The sequence below is a fragment of the Heterodontus francisci genome, unplaced genomic scaffold (assembly GCF_036365525.1).
Source record: "Heterodontus francisci isolate sHetFra1 unplaced genomic scaffold, sHetFra1.hap1 HAP1_SCAFFOLD_99, whole genome shotgun sequence".
Lineage (NCBI taxonomy): Eukaryota > Metazoa > Chordata > Chondrichthyes > Heterodontiformes > Heterodontidae > Heterodontus > Heterodontus francisci.
The window spans coordinates 3,851,183-3,874,364 of record NW_027141580.1 but is presented as its reverse complement, the minus strand read 5'-3'; the positions used below and the strand labels follow the sequence as shown (position 1 = coordinate 3,874,364).

Genomic DNA, 23,182 nt, shown 5'->3' with positions numbered 1-23,182 from the left:
AGATGAATTGAACAGATACTTGGCATCGGTCTTCACTATTGAGGATACAAATAACATCCCAGTATTAGCCGTATATCAGGAAATTGAAGGGAGGGAGGAACTCAGGAAAATTACAATCACCAGGGAAGTGGTACTAAACAAATTGTTGGAGCTGCGGGTTGACAAGTCGCCAGGTCCTGAATTGGCTAGTGAGATAGTTGATGCGCTGGTTTTAATATTCCAAAATTCCCTAGATTCGGGAAGGTTCCGTTAGATTGGAAAAGAGTGAATGTAACTCATTTATTCAAAAAGGGAGGGAGACAGAAAGCAGGAAATGACAGGCCAGTTAGCTTAACATTTGTCTTAGGGAAAATGTTTGGAGCTATTACAGAGGATGTTATAGCAGGGCATTTAGAAAAAATTAAGGTAATCAGGCAGAGTCAACATGGTTTTTTGAAAGGGAAATCATGTTTAACCAATTTATTGGAGTTCTTTGAGGGAGTTACATGTGCTGTGGATAAAGGGGAACCAATGGATGCATTGTATTTCGATTTCCGGAAGGATAAGGTGCCATATCAAAGGTTATTGCAGAAAATAAAAGCTCATGGTGTCGGGGGTAACATATTGGCATGGATAGAAGATTGGCTAGCTGACAGGAAACAGAGAGTCAGCATAAATCGGTCATTTTCTGGTTGGCAAGAAGTAACGAGTGGTGTGCCACAGGGATCTGTGCTGGGGCCTCAACTTTTTACAATTTATATAAATGACGGAGATGAAGGGACTGAAGGTATTGTTGCTAAATTTGCTGATCACAAATATAGGTAGGAATGTAAGTTGTGAAAAGGACATAAGGGGGCTACAAAGGGATATAGATAGGTTAAGTGATTGGGCAAAGACCTGGCAAATGGTGTATAATGTGGGAAAGTCGGAAATTGGCCACTGTGGCAGGAAGAATAAAAAAGCATATTATCTAAATGGTGAGAGATTGCAGAGCTCTGAGATGCAGAGGGATCTGGGTGTCCGAGGGCATAAATTGCAAAAGGTTAGTATGCAGGTCCAGCACGTAATTAGGAAAGCTAATAGAATGTTATCATTTATCACCATGGGAATTGAATACAATAGTAGGGAGGTTATGCTTCAGCTATACAGGACATTGGTGAGACCTATTCTGCAGTACTGAGTACAGTACTGGTCTCCTTATTTGCGGAAGGATGTAAATGCATTGGAGGTAGCACAGAGAAAGTTTACTGGACTAATACATGGAATGGGTGGGCTGTCTTACGAGGAAAGATTGGACAAGCTAGGCTTGTCTCCGCCAGAGTTTAGAAGAGAAAGAGGCGACATGATTTGTTATTTAATTTATGAATTAACAAATTAGCTATCCTCCAGTCTTCCAGTACCTCACCCGTGGCTAACGATGATACAAAAATCTCTGCCAGTGCCCCAGCAATCTCCTCCCTTGCTTCCCATAGCATCCTCGGATACATCAGATCAGGCCCTGGGGATTTATCCACCTTAATGCGCTTCAAAACCTCCAACACCTCCTCCTTTGTAATGTTGATATGCTGCAGGATATCGCTGTTCCCTCCCTTGAACTCACTAGCTTCCATGACCTTCTCCACCGTAAATACAGACGAGAAATATTCATTTAAGACATCGCCCATTTCGCGTGGCTTCACACATAGATTGCCACACTGATCCTTAAGGGGACCTACTCTCTCCCTAGCTACCCTTTTACTCTTAATATACGTATAGAATCTTTTAGGATTCTCCTTTATCTGCCAGGGAAATCTCATGGCCCCTTTTCGCCCTCCTAATTTCCTTCTTAAGTGTACTCCTACATCCCCTATACTTCTCGAGGGACTCGCTCGATCCCAGCTGCCTATACCTGACGTATGCCTCCTTCTTTGTCCTGACCAGACCCTCAAAATCCCTCGTCAGCCAAGGTTCCCTCAACTTGCCAGACTTGCCCTTCCATCTAACAGGAACATGCTGGCCCTGAACTCTTCCTATCTCACTTTTAAAAGCCTCCCACTTGCCAGACGTCCCTTGACCTGTAAACAGCCTCTCCCATTCATCTTTTGAGAGTTCCTGTCTGATGCCATGGAAATTAACGTTCCCCCAATTTAGGACTTCAACCTGAGGACCAGTCCTTTCCTTTTTCATAACTATCTTGAAGCTAATAGAGATATGGTCACGGGTCCCAAAGTGCTCCCCCACTGACACATCAACCACCTGCCCATCCTCATTTCCTAAGAGGAGGTCGAGTGTAGCCCCTTCTCTAGTAGGGCCATCCGCATACAGCTTCAGAAAACTATCCTGGACACACTTAACAAATTCTTCCCCATGTGATCCCTCAGCACTAAGGCAGTCCCAGTCAATATTAGGGAAGTTAAAATCACCTACTATTACAACCCTATAATTCCTACACCTATCTGTGATTTCCCTACATATATGCTCCTCCACTTCCCTCTGACTATTGGGGGGCCTATAGTATAATCCCATCAAAGTGATCACCCCTTTCTTATTTCTCAGTTCTACCAGTATGGCCTCACTGGACATTCACCCCGGGATATCCTCTCTCAGTACTGATGTCCTCCCTAATCAATAGTGCAACTCCCCCTCCTATCTAACCTCCACCTCTGTCACGCTGGAAGGATTGGTACCCCGGAACATTGAGCTGCCAGTCCTGCCCATCCCTCAACCACGTTTCCGTAATAGCTACAATATCACAATCCCATGTACCGATCCATGCTCTGAGTTCATCTGCCTTACCTGGAAGGATACTTGCATTAAAGTAAATGCAGTTTAGCCTACCAGACCTTCCACGCTCCCTGCTCCTGCCTGGCCTGCCTACTGGACTTGCTTGCTTTAACCTCTCCATTTGCCTCAACTATCTCATTGGAGAAACTAATACTTTGGGTCCCACCCCCGCTGCAAGACTAGCTTAAACCCTCCCGTGTATTACTATAGAATCTCCCTCCAAGGATATTGGTCCCCTTCCAGTTCAGATGCAACCCGTCCCTCTTGTACAGGTCACCTCTGCACCAGAAGAGATCCCAATGATCCAAGTACCTGAAGCCCTCCCGCCTTCGCCAGTCTTCAGCAACGCATTCATTTGCCTAATCCTCCTATTCCTACCCGCACTAGCACATGTCACAGGGAGTAATCCTGAGATTACAACTCGAGAGGTCCTGCTTTTTAACCTTCTGCCAAACTGCCTATATTCACTTTGCAGAGCTTCATCTCTCTTCCAGCCTATGTCGTTCGTACCAATGTGGACCACGATCTCTGGCTGCTCAGCCTCCCCTTTCAGAATGTCCTGCAGCTGCTCTGAAACATCCTTGACCCTAGTATTAGGGAGGCAACATACCATCCTGGAGTCACGTTTGAGGCCACAGAAACGCCTATCTGCACCCCTTATGATAGAATCCCCTATCACAATAGCTCTTCCACTCCTTTTCCTCCCCTGCTGTGCAGCAGAGCCCTCCGTGGTGCCACGGACCGCTTTTCCCCTGGGAGGTCTTCCCCCCAACAGTAACCAAAGCAGTGTATCTGTTTGAGAGGGGGATGGCCACAGGGTACTCCTGCACTACCTGCCTGCTCCTACTATTCCATCTGGTGGTCACCCATCCCTTTTCTGCCTGTGCATCCATTACCTGCGGTGCGACCACCTCACTAAACATGCTATCCATGACATCTTCAGCTTCGCGGACGCTCCACAGTGAATCCACCCGCAGCTCCAGCTCCATAATGCGAGTAGCCAGCAGCTGCAGCTGGATACACTTCCTGCACACATGGTCGTCATGGAGACTGGGAGGGTTCCTGAATCCCCACATAGCGCAGGAGGAGCATATCATGGGGCTGAGTTCTCCTGCTATGACTTACCCTTAGATTAATTAGTTACTCCCTTAATTAAAAAATACTAATGACACTAGGGGCCTTCTTCTACCCACTACAATCTAAAGTCCTTCATAAGCAACACTGAATTAAAAAAACACATTAGTAGTACTCAACTTATCACCAGAGGTTTTATTTTCAACTAAAAAACTTTGCCCTTTTCTTCAAGATATTGAACAACACGAACAGCAGTGCCTCACCAACCAATCAACTTGCAGCTCTCCTCTGACGTCACAGTTGGCTTCTTTTTTTTCAAAATTCCAGCACACTGGAAGAGCTCCACCCCGCTCCAGGAAGATAAGAGACTGGGCCTCGATCCTCCGATTGGATTTATAGGCTCTGCTCTCAATGTTCTCCTCATATCGGTCCATAAAGGTCTGCTCCGCTCCTCTCCGCTCCCGGAAGGTAATTCACCAGCTTTTGCAGAAAAGTAGGTCTTAAGCTGTTGCAGTCCCTGTTAGAAAGATAGTCTAAGTTATTCTGAAGCCATCTTCCAATGTCATCTACATGTAAGCAGGATTTTAAAGGATAAGATGCAGTTTTTAAAAGTCACTTCAATCTTGCTCAAGAGTCTTTACAAAGAAGCCAAGTAAATCTTGATAAAAAGTCATATACATTTCGAGATCTTTTAAAAGCACTTCAATCTTTTTAATAAAAAGTCTGATGTAAATTTAAGAACTCTGCTGAGGCCATGCTAAAAACTTACATCCAATTAAGAAATAAAATACAACATTTAAAATGTCCGAACTCCTTTCTGAAAGTTGACCACTGCTGCTGCTGGTGTCTTCCTGGAATAGTGGAGCTGTTGTGTCAACAGAAAAGTCCTTCCCGAGCAGCCCTGAGCCTGTTCGTACCGGCTTTAATCCAACCCAGGTAAAAATCAGGGTACATTGTGGGCAATGAGCCCAAATTGCTGAACTGCAGGTCCCTGTCACTTTAAAGAGTGGGCTGGTGCGATTATGATCAGAGGCTCCTTCGAAGCACATTTCTCACCACGACAACTTCCAGATGCTGGTGTTAGTGTGTGCATGTACCGGCAGTTGCAGTGCTGTTCAGAATCTCAATAGCAGTGAAAGTCTCAGAGTTCACCGCTATTGGGGCTGTAAAATCCAGGCCAATATCTCACAGTCCTGTTAGATTTGCTCTCCCTCTGTACAAAATCAAACTCTACACATTGTCTTTCACTCACTCCTGTTTCCAGCCCTGATGGTGCAGAAATCCCCTCTCAAAGGTACACAATCCAGTTGATTTCTGATCAAATACCTCCTTCCTCCTTCAATAGAGGAAACAGAGACATGAACAGGAGTCAGGTGCAAGAAAGTTTCACCAACAGAGCAAAGAAAGGCACCAACAAAAGTCACACCTACTTTCCAAATCATTTCACTGGAATATTCTTTCACTTGTTTTGTCGGATGACTGCAATAAATATGAAAATGAGCACCATGAGGTTTGTGTTCACTAGTCACTTGTTCTCCTGTGTTTGTCTGTCAGGTTTGTAATTCAATTTGTATTGGATATTGAAGAGAATCTCTTTTCAAGATGATTGCTCATCGTACTGTGTTTAAAGCAACCAACTTGAAAAATGGCAGAAAATGAATGTTTCAATACCTGTGTGACCAGATTCTTCCAATGCTTTTCAACAGCTAGATTGATGATGCTTGTAATCTGTATCCTGTGGAGAATGGGAGAGGAGAATAAAAACATGGTGCATGAACAGGACAGACTGTGTAAAATGGGAGCACAGAAATACTGCCACCTCATTGAAAGTTAATGAGATTTATTCGAAGTCAGATACCTGTCCACAATGAACAAGTGAATACATTAATTGTCCACTTTCAATCTAAATGGGACTGAGGTTCCAACAGAGAAGTTTTCTGGAAAATACCTGCTGCAGTTTTAAAATTGATGAACTGGAACATCTTATACTAACTTTCAAATAACTGTCGTGATTGTATAGTTCTCATACTGGAGAGAAGGAGTTGTTTATAAATATAAGCAGAAAGACACATTTGTGGATTGGTGAATGAGCTTTAACTTTCTGAAATGTATTTGCCCATTGGTTGCAGGTCACTGGAAATTCTTTTTTACATTTCAATTGTAGCAGCAGCAGTTAGCAGCAAAATGTCTGATTAATCAGAGTAGTGGGTCTGGGAAACACTTAAACAGCCGAGACCCAGTATAGCAGAACTCCAAGTAATAGTTTAAATAAGGCACTGAACTGACAGAGCGGGAAAGGCCTGCTCAGGTCAGGAAAAAAAAACCCGACCCGAACCCAACAGAACCACATTGGACCCGAGCCAGACCCGGCCCGAGTATCTCCATTTATTCCCACGCCCAAACTAACCCGAGCCTTACCCGACCACCAGAATGTTCACTTTACCTACCTCCCTATTCCGAATCTGCAGGAAGCTGCAGCATGAGCGCAATGACATCATCGAGATGCTCCCTTGCTCACTGAGCAGACTCAGAGTTTCCCTCCTTGATGACCCGGACTCCCAGCTTAGGTTAGCTTTTCAACTTTTGACACTTATTAAACTCAACTTCCCAGCAGAGTTAAATGTAATACTCGAACCTGGCCCGACCTGACCCGAGCCCAAAAGCCAGACCCGGACGAGCGATCCGACACGACCCGAACCCGACACGTCGGGTCCCGTCGGGTTCAGGTCGGGGAGCAGGCCTTTGCAGAGCGGAGGTCAGATGAGGATTGAATTAATTTCAATCACTGAGTCTAAACAAGAAGTAAATCTGCCAGGAATGGAAGAGCGCGCTTTACCTGTGAGCTTGTGGCGCAATGGTAGCGCGTCTGACTCCTGATCAGAAGGTTGTGTGTTCAAATCACATCAGGCTCAGTTATGTTTTACAGCAGCTCAAGTTCCTGGATTTTATTTCAGAAGAGAGTTCGTTCTCTTGGAATGTTCGTTCATAGTAGAATTTCAAGATCAACTTTAATAGATTAAAGTCCTGATTTCTGGTTCCGTCCCATTTCCATGCTCAGTTCTTATTTCACACTGTTTTATATCAGAACAATGTTTCAGGGATGTGATGTGTCCATTGTTTGTACAATCGCTCTGTCATCCAGTGTGAGAAATAAAACCCAAACCGCCCAGCATGCGGCTCAAACCCATACCTGGCTCTTTCTATAGGCCGCTTAGTTCAGTTGGTTAGGACGCAGTGTTGATAACAACAAGGCTGTGGATTTGATCCCCATGTGCGCTGTCACATGGTCAGTCATTAATTTGACACATTTTTGTAACACTTAAAATCCAGCTTTCAGATGCAAACAAGTTTACATAAAATGTCAAATGGAATTTATTTCGAATAACATCCATTGCATCTTTGTCACTGGTCTGGAGTAACACAGAATTCTTTCCAATTATCTTCCGTTTGCTGATAAACATTGAACTCGTGGCCTGTTCTCGTGAATGGTCAAGAGCAGCAAAAACAGACAGAGCGAGTCTGACCGCCCAGAGATGTGGAAAAGGCTTCAGTTTGGGACATATGCAGCAAATCAAATGTTCACCCGGCCCCGAAAGATTCAAAAACTGGGGAAAAGGACACAAGGAGATAGAGAATAAGCTAAAGCAGACAATGTAAATATTTCCCATCCTTGATATCTCTGTATTCCAATCCAACCTTCAGAGTTGGGTAAATAATTTCAGTGTAAATTGTGCAGCTCAGGAGTCAAAACCAAAGGGCAATGCAGAATAAAGGATAACTGCCAAAACCCCAGATTGAACCAGGGATCTTCAGTCTAACACACTCCCAACTGAGCTATTTCAGTCTCACAAGCTTGGGATGAAAAGTGGCAAGTAACATTCGCAACACACAAGTGCCAGGCAATGACCATCTCCAACAAGAGAGAATCTAACTATCTCCCCTTGACATTCAATAGCCTTACAATCACTGAATCCCCCACCATCAACATCATGGAGGTTACCATGGGTAGCCATACAAATAACGTGACTACAAGAGCAGGTCAGAGACTTGGAATCCTGAGGTGAGTAATTACAGTGCAGCTGTTGGCTCCACCCCAGGGGCTGTATTTGTTCTGTAAACCATGAAGCAGCTTCCTCTAAAATGCCAACTTTATCAATAAATCCTCTTACAAAAGTCCCAAAGTGTGATATATTCCTCTCACTCATCCATGACTCCTGTCTCCCCAAAGCCTGTCCACCATCTGCAATTCACAAGTCAAGAGTGTGATGGAATACTCTCCACTTGCCTGGATGGGTGCAATTCCAACTCAAGAATCTCAACACCGTCCAGGACAAAGCAGCCCACTTGATTGGCACCCCATCTACAAACATTCACTCCCTCCACCATCGGCACACAGTGGCAGCAGTGTGTACCGTCTACAAGATGCACTGCAGCAATGCACCAAGACTCCTTCGACAGCACCTTCCAAACCCAGCGACGTTTACCACCGAGAAGGGCAAGGGCAGCAAATGCAGGGGATACCACCACCTGCAAGTTCCCCTCCAAGCCACACATCATTCTGACTTGGAACTATATCGCCGTTCCTTCACTGTCGCTGGGTCAAAATCCTGGAACTCCCTTCCTCACAGCACTGTGGGTGTACCTACCCCACATGGACTGCAGCGGTTCAAGAAAGCAGCTCACCACCACCTTCTCATGGGCAGTACATGTTGGCCTAGCCAGCGATGCCCACATCGCATGAATGAATGAATAAAAAAGTGAAGTATCCCTTGTGTCATTGTTTTGGTAGAAAATATAACCCTGGTGGAATTGTCCCTCCCAATCACACCTCACTTCATAGAACATAGAAAATGGAGAAAATTGATGGCACAGAATGAGACCATTTAGCAATCGTGTCTGTGCCAGCTGAAAAAGAGCGATCCAGCCCAATCCCACTTTCCAGGTCTTGGGAATGGGATCTGAACATTATGTGAAAGTTCTGTTGAAGTATTGGTGAGCTGATATACCAGGGGAGATTCACACTGTTAGACACAGTGTGAAATACATTCAAGTACTTATAAAACATTACAACATGTGAGTAATATTCCCCATTGATTTCTCAGCACTGATGGATTGTGAAGTGGGAGACAGCCAGAAGTCCCAGTGATCCACACTGACCCTGAACCGAGAATGAAATGAGAAAAAGTTCAATCTTCAGCAGTGAGATGCTGCAGAGAGGTAAGAGTCCTTGAATCAAGGAGGGACTTTCTCATACTGCTGTTGAATCTCATTTCAAACACTCCTTGAACACTCTGCCGAGGAATTCAGAGCTGGATAACGCCTGTAAAATCAGCCTAAAAAGGAAATAGAAAACACCCACCGTGGGCTCAAACTCAAAAACTTGAGATTCAGAGTTTCATGCTTTCATCGACCGAGCTCACCTGGCCTGAGACAGTGTCCCCGTCCAGTCTGTTATTGGACGGTGCAGCTGTTGGCTCCACCCCAGGGGCTGAATTTGTTCTGTAAACCATGAACCAGCTTCCTCTCAAATCCCAGGTTCATCAATAAATCCTCTTACAAAAGCCCCAAAGTGTGATATATTCCTCTTACTCATCCAGAATAAAAGCTACATCTTTTGCTCTTTTTACCTTCCGAACATTGACTTCTATTTTACTCAGCATTTATTTCTCTCTCCTTTTTATGTTGTGCATTTCCTAATAAACATTTCATTTCAATTATATATGAGGGATGAAATGAACAGAAGAGATTTTCTGCAATGGTACCGGAGTGTGGGACAGAGCGAGTGGTTCGGATCTGGAATACACTGCCTGAGAGTGTGCTGGAGGCAGATTCAATCGTGGCTTTCAAAAGGGAACTGGATAAACACCTGAAAAGAGACAATTTGCAGGGTTGCAATGAAAGGGCAGAGGAGTGGAATTAGCTGATCTGCTCTTGCAAAGAGCTGTCATGGACATGATGGACTGAATGGTCTCCTTCTGTACTGTAACCATTTGATTCCTTGATTCTAACTCTGTCAAAGTTGTTCTGAACTTGCACTGCTCCAAGGAGCACAACCCCAGCTTTTCCAGTGTCTGCACATAATTGAAGTTATGAGGAACCATGGGGAACCCACTGTAAACCTTCCTCCAGACAGAAATACAACTGTTCACCACCACACTGTGAACCAGCTGTTCACATGATTTGGATGTGGGGACCAAATGTAGTATTTCCAAGTTTGCAGATGACACAAAACTAGGTGGGAATGTGTGTTGTGAGGAAGATGTAAAGCGGCTTCAGGGGAATTTGGACAGACTTAGTGAGTGGACAAGAAAGTGGCACATGAAATATAATGTGTAAAAATGTGAGGTTATCCACTTTGGTAGGAGAAACAGATGTGCAGATTATTTGTTAAATGGTAAGAGTGTGAATGTACAAAGGGGCCTGGGTGACCTTGTCAATAAGTGACTGAAAGCTAACATGCAGGTGCAGCAAGCAAGTAGGAAGGCTAATGATATGTTAGCCTCCATCACAAGAGGATTTGAGTACAGGAGTAGTGAAGTCTTGCTTCAATTGTATATAACCTTGGTTGGTCTGCAGTTTGGAATACTGTGTGAAGTTTTGTTCCCCTTACCTTAGGAAGGATATCATTGCCATCGAGGGAATGCAACGAAGGTTCACCAGACTTGTTCCCGGGATGGCGGGACTGTCAAATGAAGAGAGATTGGGGAAACTGGGCCTGTATTCTCTCAAGTTTTGAAGAATGAGAGGTGATCTCATTGAAACTTACAAAATATTGAAAGGGATAGACAGGTAGATGAAGCTCAGATGTTTCCCCCGGTTGAGGAGTCTAGAAAGAGGGGACACAATTTCAACGTCAGGGGAAAACCACTTTGGACAGCGATGAGGAGAAATTTCTTTACTCAGAGGGTTGTGAATCTTTGGAATTCTCTACCCCAGAGAGCTGTGGAAGCTCAGTCATTGAGTATGTTTAAAGCAGAGATTGACAGATTTCTAAATACAAATGACATAGGGCATATGGAGATAGTGTGGGAAAAAGACATTGAAGTGGATTATCAGTCATCATCATATTGAATGGCAGGGTGGGCTCGACGGGCTGAATGGCCTACTCCTGCTCCTATGTTCCTATCAGTCTGCAAACTTCATATGCATGCTGTCATTGTCCCTTTTATTCCATGGGCTTCAGTTTTACTGGCAGTCTAGTATGTGACATCATCAAGAAGGTTTTCAATAAGTTAAATAAGGAGAAATTGTTTCCAGTGGCAAAAGGGTCAGTAACCAGAGGATGTATTTATCAGGTGATTGAGAAAGGAACCAGAGGCGAAATGAGGAATCATTTTTTATACAGTGATGTGTTGTGATCTGGAATGCACTGTCTGATCAGGACTTGAAAGCAGATTCAGTAGTAACTTTGAAAAGCAATTGGGATAAATACTGGAAGGAAAAATGTACAGATTACAGGAGACAGCACTGACACAATGGACCAAATGGTCTCCTTCTTTGGGTATCATTCTTTGGTTTTATGAACATAATGTTGATACAATTCGCTGAGTTGGAAGGGAAGTGAACCCAGATTCCGGGTATTCTAAACACCAGACCCAAACCAAATGAACAAGCCCGTTGTTTAATCTTTGTTTTTCACACCAGCTTCTCCTCGCTCTTTCTGTGTTTCCTGCCTGGTCTGTTCCTCTGACCTTCATTCCTGACACTCTATTGAGAATGGCCAACTCACTGCGCCTCTCACTCACACCGTCACTCCACCCCTTCACCCACTTCCAAACCTCTCTGTTCAACAGTACCTCACATCTGCTCCTCTGCTCCATTAATATAACAGGAAAACATTTTCAAACAGACATTTCCAGACAGTGAACGTGCCAGTAAGACAAGGTAAAGATCAGATTCATTCACTTTAAACACAGAGAGAGCAGCTCTCCCTGTTCAGTCGAAGGAGCAGATGTAGTTTCTCTCCCATTAGTCTTAGAGACATGGGCCAGAATTTTAAGGGACCGTTGGAGACGGGAATGGAGGCCGGGGAGGGGGAGGGGGGTGTATAAAATAGGGATGGAAGACGTTGGACCGGATTTTTCTGTCGGCGGCTGACGTGGAGGGCAGAATTCGCACATCCACACCGCAAGAAGGCATTTAACGTATGTATGAGTCCAATTGTCAGCAATTTTATTCACTGGATCCAATTGAACTAATAGCACACGGGAGCCACGGGGCTTCAGAGCCTCGCCTGGTTAAAGGAGGTGACTGGGAGGTGGGAGCTGAGTGTTGGCTTCACTGGGAAGCTATCGGGTGAGGCAGCAAAACTTGGCAGCAAGGGTAGAGGGGGAAAGGGCATCGGAAAACACTGTCAGGAGTGGGGGCCAACGTGCCAGCTGTGCAGGGTGAGCCACACCAGGGTGTCATTGTGGCAGTGCCACTTCATTGAGGGTGACAAGTGAGGTAAATGTGGCTGGGTGTTGTTGACTGTGAAGGCCTTGCACTCAGGGAAGGGCAACCTGTCATGGGACTCATTCGAGGCTCTCATTGGATTCGAGGCTCCCATTGAGGAGGAGGCGGAGGAGTTGAGAGGAATGGACGGAGGCGCAGGCACCAGCAGGGGCACCACAGCAGCTTCGGGGCCCACAGGAAGGCCAGCCTCGAACAGGAGGCTGGAGAAGGAGGCAGAGGAACACGTCAGCCGAGTTTCAACTACCTGCAGATGTCCGAGTGACAGTGTCTCCGCAGACTGCGCCTCTCCACGGAGGTCGTCACTGATCTCTCTGCCATGATGCAGCTGTGCCCCATGCGACTTGGTGGGCACCTGATGCCAGTGTCACTGAAGGTCACCGTGCCACTGAACTTCTTCACCACCAGATCATTGCGGGGAACAACTGGAGATATGTGTGGAATCTCATTGTCTGTAGTGAATCAGTGCATCAAGGAGGTCACCAATGTCCTATTCAGGAGGGCCGGTGATTATGTGCACATTAATCCAAACAGTCAAGCTGAGAGATCTATCGGATTCGGGGCCATCGCTGGATTCCACCAGGTGGAGGGTGTCATTGACTGCAGCCATGTGACCATCAAGGCTCCTGCAGACCAGCCAGCAGCCTGCAACAGGAAGGGCTTCCACTTGCTTAGTGTGCAATTGTTCTGCGACCACTGCAAATGGATCCCATAGGTGTGTGCACAAATCCTGGGAAGCAGCCACAACGCCTGAATGCCAAGGCACTCCCAGGTGCCAGAACCTTTCCGCGGCCCCATCCGCTTTCAGAGATGGATCCTTGGAGACAAGGGTTACCCACTGAGGACATGACTACTGACGTCTGTGAGGAACCCACGCACGGATGCAGAGGAGAGGTACAACACCTGCTGCGGGTCAACCCGAGCGACCATCAAGGAGGCCATTGGTCTCCTGAAGATGAGATTCAGGTGCCTAGATCGATCCAGTGGAGCCCTTCAGTATGTCCCGGCGACGGGCTCGCATATCGTGGTGGTTTGCTGTGCACAGCACAATCTGGCATTACAGAGGGGTGAGGTGTTGACTGGTGAGGATATTGTGGAGTGTGATGTCTCCTCTGATGATGAGGATGTGGAGGAGGTTGCTGCCCAAGCAGTGCCAGATGAAGAACCTCAGGCACAGCAGGAAAAGGGCCATGAGATACACACAAGGGAGACATGAGACACCCTTATACATTCAAGTTTCCTTTGAGCCTTACCACCTTCTGGAACCACAGCAATAAAGTCTTAGCTTGAAGCAGCCCTGTTGTCGCCTCCTTCCTTCTGCACTGCAGCGTCCAGGTACACATCGCACAGTGACAAGGCCGAAGCATTGGGAACTCAGGGCTTGGTCACTCACTTCCAGCCCCTTGGGAGGAAGGGTTTAAATGAAGTCCCAAAAGGCATCAACAATAGGAAGGAGACATAGTGAGAGGACATCATTTCTTTCTTCCGTGTGACAGCAAACACAACCCTATTCATCTGGAATGTACATTCACCCGTGAACCCAAGTGAATCTAGGTGCTCTTCTTAAATCTTTTCTGGGTGCTCCGACGTGGTGCTCCCCCTGCTCTGGCAGCTGAGATGGAGACAGGCTGCTGACCTTGCTGCCCCATGGCTTGGGATGACATTGGTGGTGGTCCTCTTGCTGCCTGAGGCTTGGAGGGACCCGACACACTGAGGGCCTCCTGCACAGGTACAGGGACCCCACTCTGTCATCGAGGGTGATGGAGGCAGGCACTGGCATCACTGGTGTCACTGGCAGAGGGGCTTTAGAGCTACTGTCCACACCAGGAGCACCCAGAGAGGAGACCCCAGATGTAGCAGCCAGCTGCTCCTCCCCAGTTGTAAGACACACTTGTACCTCCCTGCTGACCTGAGAGGGACGTGGACCTGGTGGAGAGTTCAGCTGCCTCGTCCCCCCTCTCGCCTTGTCACCACTGGATGGAGCTCATGGACAAAGTGATGGAGTGCTAGTCTGCGCACATCTCCGGCAGCCACTGATTGGTCGGCTGGATCTGGCTCTCCATCAGAGTCACCAATCTCTCAAGGAAGGAAGCCAGACACACCCCCATAGGAGACAGTACAGCATGCAAGGCCTGGATGGACTCCTCCATCATCCGAGCTTGGTTACACATAACCTCCGGCAACTCTGCCAGATGTTGCTTGACCTCTTGCTACAGCTGCAGCATTTCCCGTGTTGCCGGTGACACCAGAGGCACGTCATCAGCCTGGGACTCAGCATGGGCCTGGCCTCCCACAGACTCCCAACTGCTAGTGGCCTCGGCTGTCACAGCCTCCGTCAGCTGCCCGGGCCTGTCTGTGACGTGCTCACCAGCTTGTGTGCCCAAATCTAACAGCGAGTGGATACCCACCGACGGAGGGTTTCTGTGCTGGTGGAGGGTGCAGGGGAATGATGTGACGGTGCACCCTCTGAGGCTCCCACCTCCTCCTCAGAGGTGTCCGGCTGTCCCCCAGTCTCTCCAGCTCTTCACGCTTGTCGTTCATCCCAGCCTGTATGAGCAAACAGTGACATTGAAGGGTTAGGGTCTGCCCATCATGACATTCCAACCACCTCTACTGTGCAGCTCCATTGATGCAGTGGTGAACAGCTGTGCAGTGTGGTTCCTTTGCAGCGGATGCTCCCTTGTGCCCCAGGAGATGTTCTGTCACTCTCTTGGGTAGGTGTCCCTGTCTCTCCATCAGCTATGGAGCAGCTGCCTTGCTGCCCGGCCTGTTCCATGGCCTCCTCCTCCATCGGGATGAGGACGCGGAGATAGGGCACTCCACCGCCAGTCTTGACACGCTCATTCCGATTGTGGGCTCTCTTCTCCTGCAGCCACTATGATGAACAAAGTTCGTCTCCCATCGGGGACAAGCCCAACATCTCTGATGGTGATTGTCCAGCAGTCCATGATGGGGACACACGTATTCCTCCTGCATGTGACCCCCTCTCGAGGGACTGTGTGAGTTTATACAATGACTGACGTGCAACCCCCACCGAGATGCAGCCAAGCCTCAGGCGGGATGTCCTGCTCCCCTTCCCCAATACACATGACTGGGTGGTCACTCCCTTTCCACCAAACACTCCCTCTCACTCTGCCACACGCAACGTCCAAAGGGTCCAAAGTGTTTGGAGTTCTCACCTGAGCAGCCTGGATCAGGTCATTGACCCGCTTCCTGCACTGGATCCATGTCCTGCGGGTGAACCCACAGCTGCTGACTTCACCTACTATCTCCAGCCATCTTTACTTGGTCAGGTGGGCAGGTCTTCACCTCACATCCCTGGGAAAGAGGATCTTCCACCTTTCTCTTGCCACCTGGAGGCGAACCTGCAGGAAGGCATCGCTAAACTGTGGGACCATGGTCACTGCAGGCTCGAATTCAGCTCCTTACCTATCAGGCGGCAGATACAGCAGAACAGATCCTGGGGCATCAGAGGCAGCAGAACGGATCCTGGGGCAGCAGAATGGGTCCTGGGGCAGCAGAACGGATCCTGGGGCAGTAGAGGCAGCAGAACGGATCTTGGGGCAGCAGAATGGGTCCTGGGACAGCAGAACGGATCCTGGGGCAGCAGAGGCAGCAGAACGGATCCTGGGGCAGCAGAATGTGTCCTGGGACAGCAGAACGGGTCCTGGGGCAGGAGAGGCAGCAAAACGGGTCCTGGGGCAGCAGAACGGGTCCTGGGGCAGCAGAGGCAGCAGAACGGGTCCTGGGACAGCAGAGGCAGCAGAACGGGTCCTGGGACAGCAGAGGGCTCTCAGGAAGACACTCCTTTAAACCAGGCAGCAGTGAATGCAGGCCTGGCAGCCCTTTCAATATGGTGCCAGCACCTGCCGTTGTGTCAGATGCCGGTGCCATCGGTGCCTCGTTCCCTGCCTCTGGTCCTTGTTTTCATGGGCCCCACGCCTCCCCTTCATTAATTGGTCGGCTGCTCCTTGATCGGGGTCGGTCGGCCACATTTCACTCGTGTGGTGATGACACCCGCTTCCGGTGTCTCTGCCGAGAGCCGCAGCGTTAGTTTAAACTTCAGCCCATGGGGTCAAGAGTGGAAAATCTCCCCTCTGATTCTCTCTACCTAAACTGATGTAGACACCAAATTAGAACTGATGAAACCAGGGATTGTATCCTGGTTCTTCAATCTAGTGTTCTCCCAACTGAGCTATTCCATCCTCACTGTGAACTCATCTTCATTGGAGACAAATATAACTCCAGGCGGAATTTTCCCACCCGTTCATTCCTCACTTCAGGGGAATGGGACCCGACCAGATCGCGGAACTCAGATTATGTTAATGTTCTGCTCTTGATATCTTAATATTATCTTGCGTTTGAGCCACTTTTAATCAGGTTCACGGACAAATTCTTCCATCATCCCTTCTCCCACATTCTCTCTCTCATTCATTCATTCTTTATTCCTCACAGTCCAGAAAGAGTTAAGAATCAGAGCTCACTCCCAAACCCTCTGCACACAGACCTCTGTCTGTTACCCTGTTTGATCCAAGAGAGCAGTCAATAATTTATACTCTTTAGAAACACAGAAAGCTGCCTCAGAGTGTTGGACAGAGTTAAATACACTGAAGTCTTTTGAAAAAAGTTCATCTTAAGGGTTGTTACTGAGCCCACAGAGCAGGACGGGCCCAGGCTCCAGCCCCAGCCCCAGCCTGTGCTGTGTTAGCTGATGCCACCTGGTGTGATACTGGGTCACATGGAGCAGGAAAGTGCCTGGTTGTATTCATGGCCTGTGTTGAGTTAACTGATCCCACTCAGTGTGGTCGGTGCCACACAGAACAGAATGGGCCCAGGCTCCTTCCTCAGCCTGAGGAATGATAGTTCTTCTCACACGTTGTTGTACAGAGCCCCACACAGAACAGGGAAATCTCAGGCTCCATCCCCGGCCTGTGGTATTTTACTTCATCGCACCTGGTATGGTATGGAGTCCCCAGAGAAGGAAAGATCCAGCTTCCGTCTCCGGCCTGTGCTGAATTAGCTGATCTGACCTGGTTGGCACTGAACCGCAATCAGGGAAGGATGGGCCGAGGCTCCATGGCCTGTGGTGTGTTAGTTATTCTCATTTGGTGAGGTACTGAGCACGGTATAGAGCAGGAAGGGCCTGTGCTCAGTGAGCTGATCTCACCTTGTGTGGTCCTGAGACCCACTCACAAAGCAGGACGGGCCTAGGCCTCATCCCCGGCCTGTGTTCAATTAGCAGATCTCTGCCAAAAGATTTTGATAAGGTTCCACACAAGAGGCTTCTCTATCGGATTAAAGTCCCTGGTATCAGTGGTAATATATTGATCTGGATTGGGAACTGACTGGCAGGACGTAGGCAGAAAGTAGTTCCAGATGGATCTGGATCTGTTTGGAGACCAGTTACCAGTGGTATCTCGCAGGGATCGGTGTTGGGACTGTTGCTCTTTACTATTTTTATTAATGATCTGGATGTAGGTGTAGGGGGCACCATCTGTAAATTTCCAGATGATTTGAAGATCTTTGCGAGTGTTCAGACTGTAGACGATACTCGACTGTTTCAGGCTGATCTTAATGTGTTGGGAGATTGGGTTCATGACTGGTAAATGATGTTTAATTTGGGTAAGTGCAGTGTTATTCATGTGGACAGGGCGAATGCTCAACATTCATACACCCTTCAGGGAAAAACATTAAAGTAGGTGGAAAAAAGAAAATAATTTTGAGCAGAGATCTGGATGTTCCAGTGCACAGATCTCTAAAGGTACAGCAGCAATGCTGTGAAGTGATAGTTGGAGCAAATAGAGGGTTGGGCTGCATTCAGAGGACAATTGAGTATAAAATGAGGCATATTCTTTCATGGGATGTGAGCGACACTGGCAAGTCCAGAATTTGTTACCCATCCCTAATTGTCCTTGACAAGGTGGCGGTGAGCTGCCTTCTTGAATTGCTGCACTCCATGTGGTGTAGGTTCACCCACAGTGCTGTTAGGAAGGGAGATCCAGGATTTTGACCCAGCATCAGTGAAGGAACAGCGATATATTTGCAGATCAGATGGTGTGTGACTTGGAGGGGAGCTTGCACATGGTGGTGTTTCCATGCATCTGCAGCCCTTGTCCTTCAAGGTGGTGGAGGTCTTCGGTTTGGAAGGTGCTGTCTGCGGAGCATTGGTGAGTTGCAGCAGTGCATCTGGTAGATGGTACACACTACTGCCACCGTGCATCAGTGGTGAAGGGAGTGAATGTTTAAGGTGGTAAATGGGGTGATAATCAAGGTGGCTGCTTTGTCCTGAATGGTGTTGAGTTTCTAGAGTATTGTTGGAGCTGCACTCATCTTGGCTTGTGCCTTGTAGATGGTTGACAAGTTTTGGAGAGTCAAAAATCACAATATTATTACAGTGCAGAAGGAGGCCATTCGGTCCATTGTGTCTGCATAGAATCATAGAACATAGAAAGTTTACAGCACAGGCAGGCCAAAAAACGAGCCACCCAGCTGAATCTTATTGTCCAGCATTTGGACCGTAGCCCTGCAGGTTCAGGTACTTGAGGTGCACATCCAGACTCCTTTTAAATGAGTTGAGGGTTTCTGCCTCAGCTACCCTTGCAGGCAGTGAGTTCCAGACTCCCACAGCCCTTTGGGTTAAAAAACCTTTCCTCATCTCCCCTCTAATTGTTCAACACATCACTTTAAATCTATGCCGCCTAGTCACTGACCTCCCTACTAAGGTAAATAGACTCTTCCCATCCATTCTAACCAGACACCTCACAATTTTGTACATTTCAATCAAATCTCCCCTCAGCCTCTTCTATTCCAAGGAGAACAACCCCAGTCTATCCAATCTTTCCTCATAGCTGCATTTTTCCAGTCCTGGCAACATCCTCGTAAATCTCCTCTGTAACCTCTCCAGTGCAATTACATCCTTTCTGGAATGAGGTGACCAGAACTGCACACAGAACTCAAGTTGTGGCCTAACTAATGATTTATACAGTTCCAGCATAACCTCCCTGCTCTTATATTCCATACATCGGCTAATAAAGAAAAGGATTCCATAAGCCTTCTTATCCAACTTATCAACCTGTCCTGCTACTTTCAGGGATCTGTGGACGTTCACTTCAATGTCCCTCACTTCATCTACACCTCTCAGCATTCACCCATTAATTGTGTATTCCTTTGCTGTGTTTGACCTCACCAAAGGCATCACCTCACACTTCTCCAAGTTGAATTCCATTTGCCACTTTTCTGCCCACCTGACCAGTCCATTTCTCCAGCTCTCCTAATGAGCAGCTGACCTAGTGCCTTGAGCTGAGTTACTCATCACAGAAGTCCCACTATCTGATTTACCCTTGTCGCCAGAGTATGTATATGAATAGTCCAGTTAAGCTTTTGTCAATGGTAACCCCCAGGATGTTGATGGTGGGGGGATTCAGCGATGGTAATGCTGTTGATCGTCAAAGGGAGATGGTTACATTCTCTCTTGTTGGAGATGGTCATTGCCTGGTACTTATGTGGTGTGAATGTTACTTGCCACTTTGCAGCCCAAGTCTGAATGTTGTCCAGGTCTTGCTGCTTCTGGACACGGACTCCTTCGGTACCTGAGATGTACCGAATTTGTCCTTTTATGAAACCTTGGTCAGGACTCACTTGGAATATTGCATCCAGTCTTGGTCTCCTCACATGATGGGTGATATTGAGGCTTTGGAAAGGGTACAGAGGAGAGACATTCGACGAATTCCCTGTATAAGACATCTTGGTTATCAAGTTAAACTAAAAGAGTTGGGACCCTACACCTCAGAGAAACCTAGACTGAGGGGTGATCCGATTGAGGTTCATAAATAATGAAGGGTCCAATTTAGCATGGGAGAGGAGTCATAACTTTCTCTTGTGAAAGGCCAGATGGCACCCGGATCACATTAAATTTCATTTTCAGTGTTGGGTCAATGTGCCAGGATGGCCGAGTGGTTAAGGCGTTGGATTTATGATCCAATAGACATGCGTCTGCGTGGGTTCAAGCCCCCAACTACTGGTATCTGTGCTTACAAAAGGTTGCTTATTTTTTCCCTTACTTTTGCCTTGCACCATCATCTCGTCTGTCATTTGATCACTCTTGCCTTCCAACTGATCACAGCTTCCTCTGATTTGATCTGCCCCAGCACCGTTCACTGGCTCTGCGCTTGCTTATAAACTTGTAAATCTTTAACTTAATCTCCTCTGTAAGATGACAATGACCTTCTCATCCTTCCTGGATTGTGGTTCCTCACAGGATCCGATGCCTCTCCGACTCCCCTCCAGTTAACTGAAGGCCCTGAGCCTTGGTCTCGCTTTATACGCCAGCTGGTAGTTGATTCTTTGCAGGTCTGCCACCGCTCAGGAGAAGCTCAAGACCCAGATCAAGCAAAGTATCAAGAGGAATGTGAGCAAAGGCTCCCTGGTGCGAAGCAAGGGACAGGGAGCCTCCGGCTCCTTCAAAATCAGCAAGAAGGAAAACCCAGGGAAAAGTGGGAAAGAAGGTGAAGAAACCAGTAGACAAGAAATCTTCAGTGAAGAAACCAGCAGACAAGAAATCTTTAGTGAAGAAACCAGCAGACAAGAAAGTGACAACAAAGAGAGTCACAGCCAAGAAAACGAGCAGCAAGGCGGCGGCAACGCCAAATAAAGCGGTGAAGAAAGCAACGCTTCAGAAAAAGTCTCCTGCGAAGAAGGTCAAAAAAGGCAAGAGTGCGGCGGGCGGAAAGGCGCTGAAGAAAGTGCAGACATGGAAGAGCAAGGTCAAGCCGAAAGCAGCGAAGGCTCAGAAAGCAGGGTCTGGAAAGAAGTGAAAGAGCACGGGAAACTTGTAAACATCTGAACACAAAGGCTCTTCTCAGAGACACCCACATTTCTCAGGAAAGAGCTGATCCCCTGATCAAATGATCCCTGTCCCGGCACCGCCTGCAGATTCCACATGGAAATGATTTGGAGTAAATCCAGGATCCCTGGTGACTCGCTGACATCCCCTACACCCAGCCCTTTCCCCACTCTCTGTAATAAAACAGAGGGATATACGGCCCTCACTCTAACTGGGGATGTGTTCGGTGCAGTCTCAGTTCACAAATTCAGGGGGAGAGTTTGTAAGACAGTAACACTGGTGGAGAAAACCCACCTCACAACTCAAACCCCAACACATGAGTTTCTCCAATGCAGCTGGAGTCGGGTGACAACAGGAGCTGGGATAGGCTGTGATTGGGAATGTTAGGAATGGATTTGCTCATGGAGAAATGTACCTGGAATCTCAGAATATTATAGTTCCTTATTTCCCCAGATGACACATTCTGCAGTGAGAGTGAAAAGTCTCTTCACTGCTTCACATTTACTCATTGTTTGGTTCTAGATGAATAATGAGTCAGAGAGTAATGACAGGATCTGAAACTTCTTTTTTTTATTTTACAAAATATACTTTATTCATAAAAATCTGTAAAAACTACATTGCCAAACAGTTTCCAAACAGCACCAAAAAAGACAAACATTGCAAGGGAGATCAGTTTCCTTCAATACTGTCATGAGTTTCTTCCCAACCCTTCCGTTTCACAATTGTCATGTCAATTACAGTTTTACATTTACAGCAACTGAGAATATTAACGATACAGTTCGAGGAGTTTCCCATGGGTCCAGCCCCTCAGTCCAGCTTGGTGGGGGAACCTTACACTGTGGTCTTTCCCCATTGAGCCTTTGCTGCGGCTGCCCCAAGCTTTAGTGCTTCCCTCAGCACGTAGTCCTGGACCTTGGAATGTGCCAGTCTGCAACATTCGGTGGTGGACAACTCTTTGCGCTGGAAGACCAGCAAGTTTCGGGCAGACCAAAGGGCGTCTTTCACTGAATTGATAGTCCTCCAGCAGCAGTTGATGTTTGTCTCGGTGTGCGCCCCTGGGAACAGCCCGCAGAGCACAGACTCCTGTGTTACAGAGCTGCTTGGGATGAACCTTGACAAAAACCACTGCATCTCTTTCCACACCTGCTTTGCAATGGCACATTCCAGGAGGAGGTGGACGACCGTCTCTTCCCCACCACAGCCAACGCGGGGGCACTGGGCGGATGGGGCGAGACTTCTTGTGTGCATGAAGGATCTGACGGGGAGGGCCCTTCTCACCACCAGCCGAGCTACGTCTTGGTGCTTGTTTGAAAGTTCTGCTGATGAGGCATTCCGCCAAATGACTTTGATGGTCTGCTCGGGAAACCATCTGACAGGATCCACCGTTTCCTTTCCCATAGGGCCTTGAGGACATTCCGTGCAGACCACTGCCTGATGGACCAGTGGTCAAAGGTGTTTTCCCGCAGAAACTACTCCACGAAGGATCGGTCGGACGGCACCGCCCAACTGCATGGATCGTTCCGCGGCAATGTGACCAGGCCCATCCTTCGCAACACCGGGGACAGATAGAACCTCAGCACGTAGTGACACTTGGAGTTTGCGTACTGGGGATCTACACACAGCTTGATGCAGCCGCACACGAAGGTGGTCATCAGGATGAGGGCCACGTTGGGTACATTTTTCCCGCCCTTGTCCAGAGATTTGAACATCGTGTCCCTCCGGACCCGGTCCATTTTAGATCCCCAGACGAAGCGGAAAATGGCTTGGGTGACTGCCACGGCGCAGGAGTGGGGTATGGGCCAGACTTGCGCCATGTAGAGCAACAACGAGAGCGCCTCGCACCTGATGACCAGGTTCTTACCCACAATGGAGAGAGATCGCTGCCCCCACATGCCCAACATTTGTCGTACCTTGGCTACTCGCTCCTCCCATGTTTTGCTGCACGCCCCGGCCCTTCCGAACCATATCCCCAGCACCTTCAGGTAATCTGACTTGACGGTGAAGGGGACAAAGGATCGGTCAGCCCAGTTGCCAAAGAACATGGCCTCGCTCTTGCCGTGGTTAACTTTGACT

General features: G+C 47.8%; 2 non-coding genes across 2 annotated transcripts; both read left to right on the top strand.

Annotated features, from left to right (window-relative positions):
• Window positions 1-6,656: 6,656 nt before the first annotated feature.
• Window positions 6,657-6,728, top strand: trnar-ccu (transfer RNA arginine (anticodon CCU)). Its single transcript has one exon. It is a non-coding gene; the product is annotated as a tRNA-Arg (tRNA).
• Window positions 6,729-20,205: 13,477 nt separating this feature from the next.
• Window positions 20,206-20,290, top strand: trnai-uau (transfer RNA isoleucine (anticodon UAU)). The gene has a single exon. It is a non-coding gene; the product is annotated as a tRNA-Ile (tRNA).
• Window positions 20,291-23,182: the final 2,892 nt, after the last annotated feature.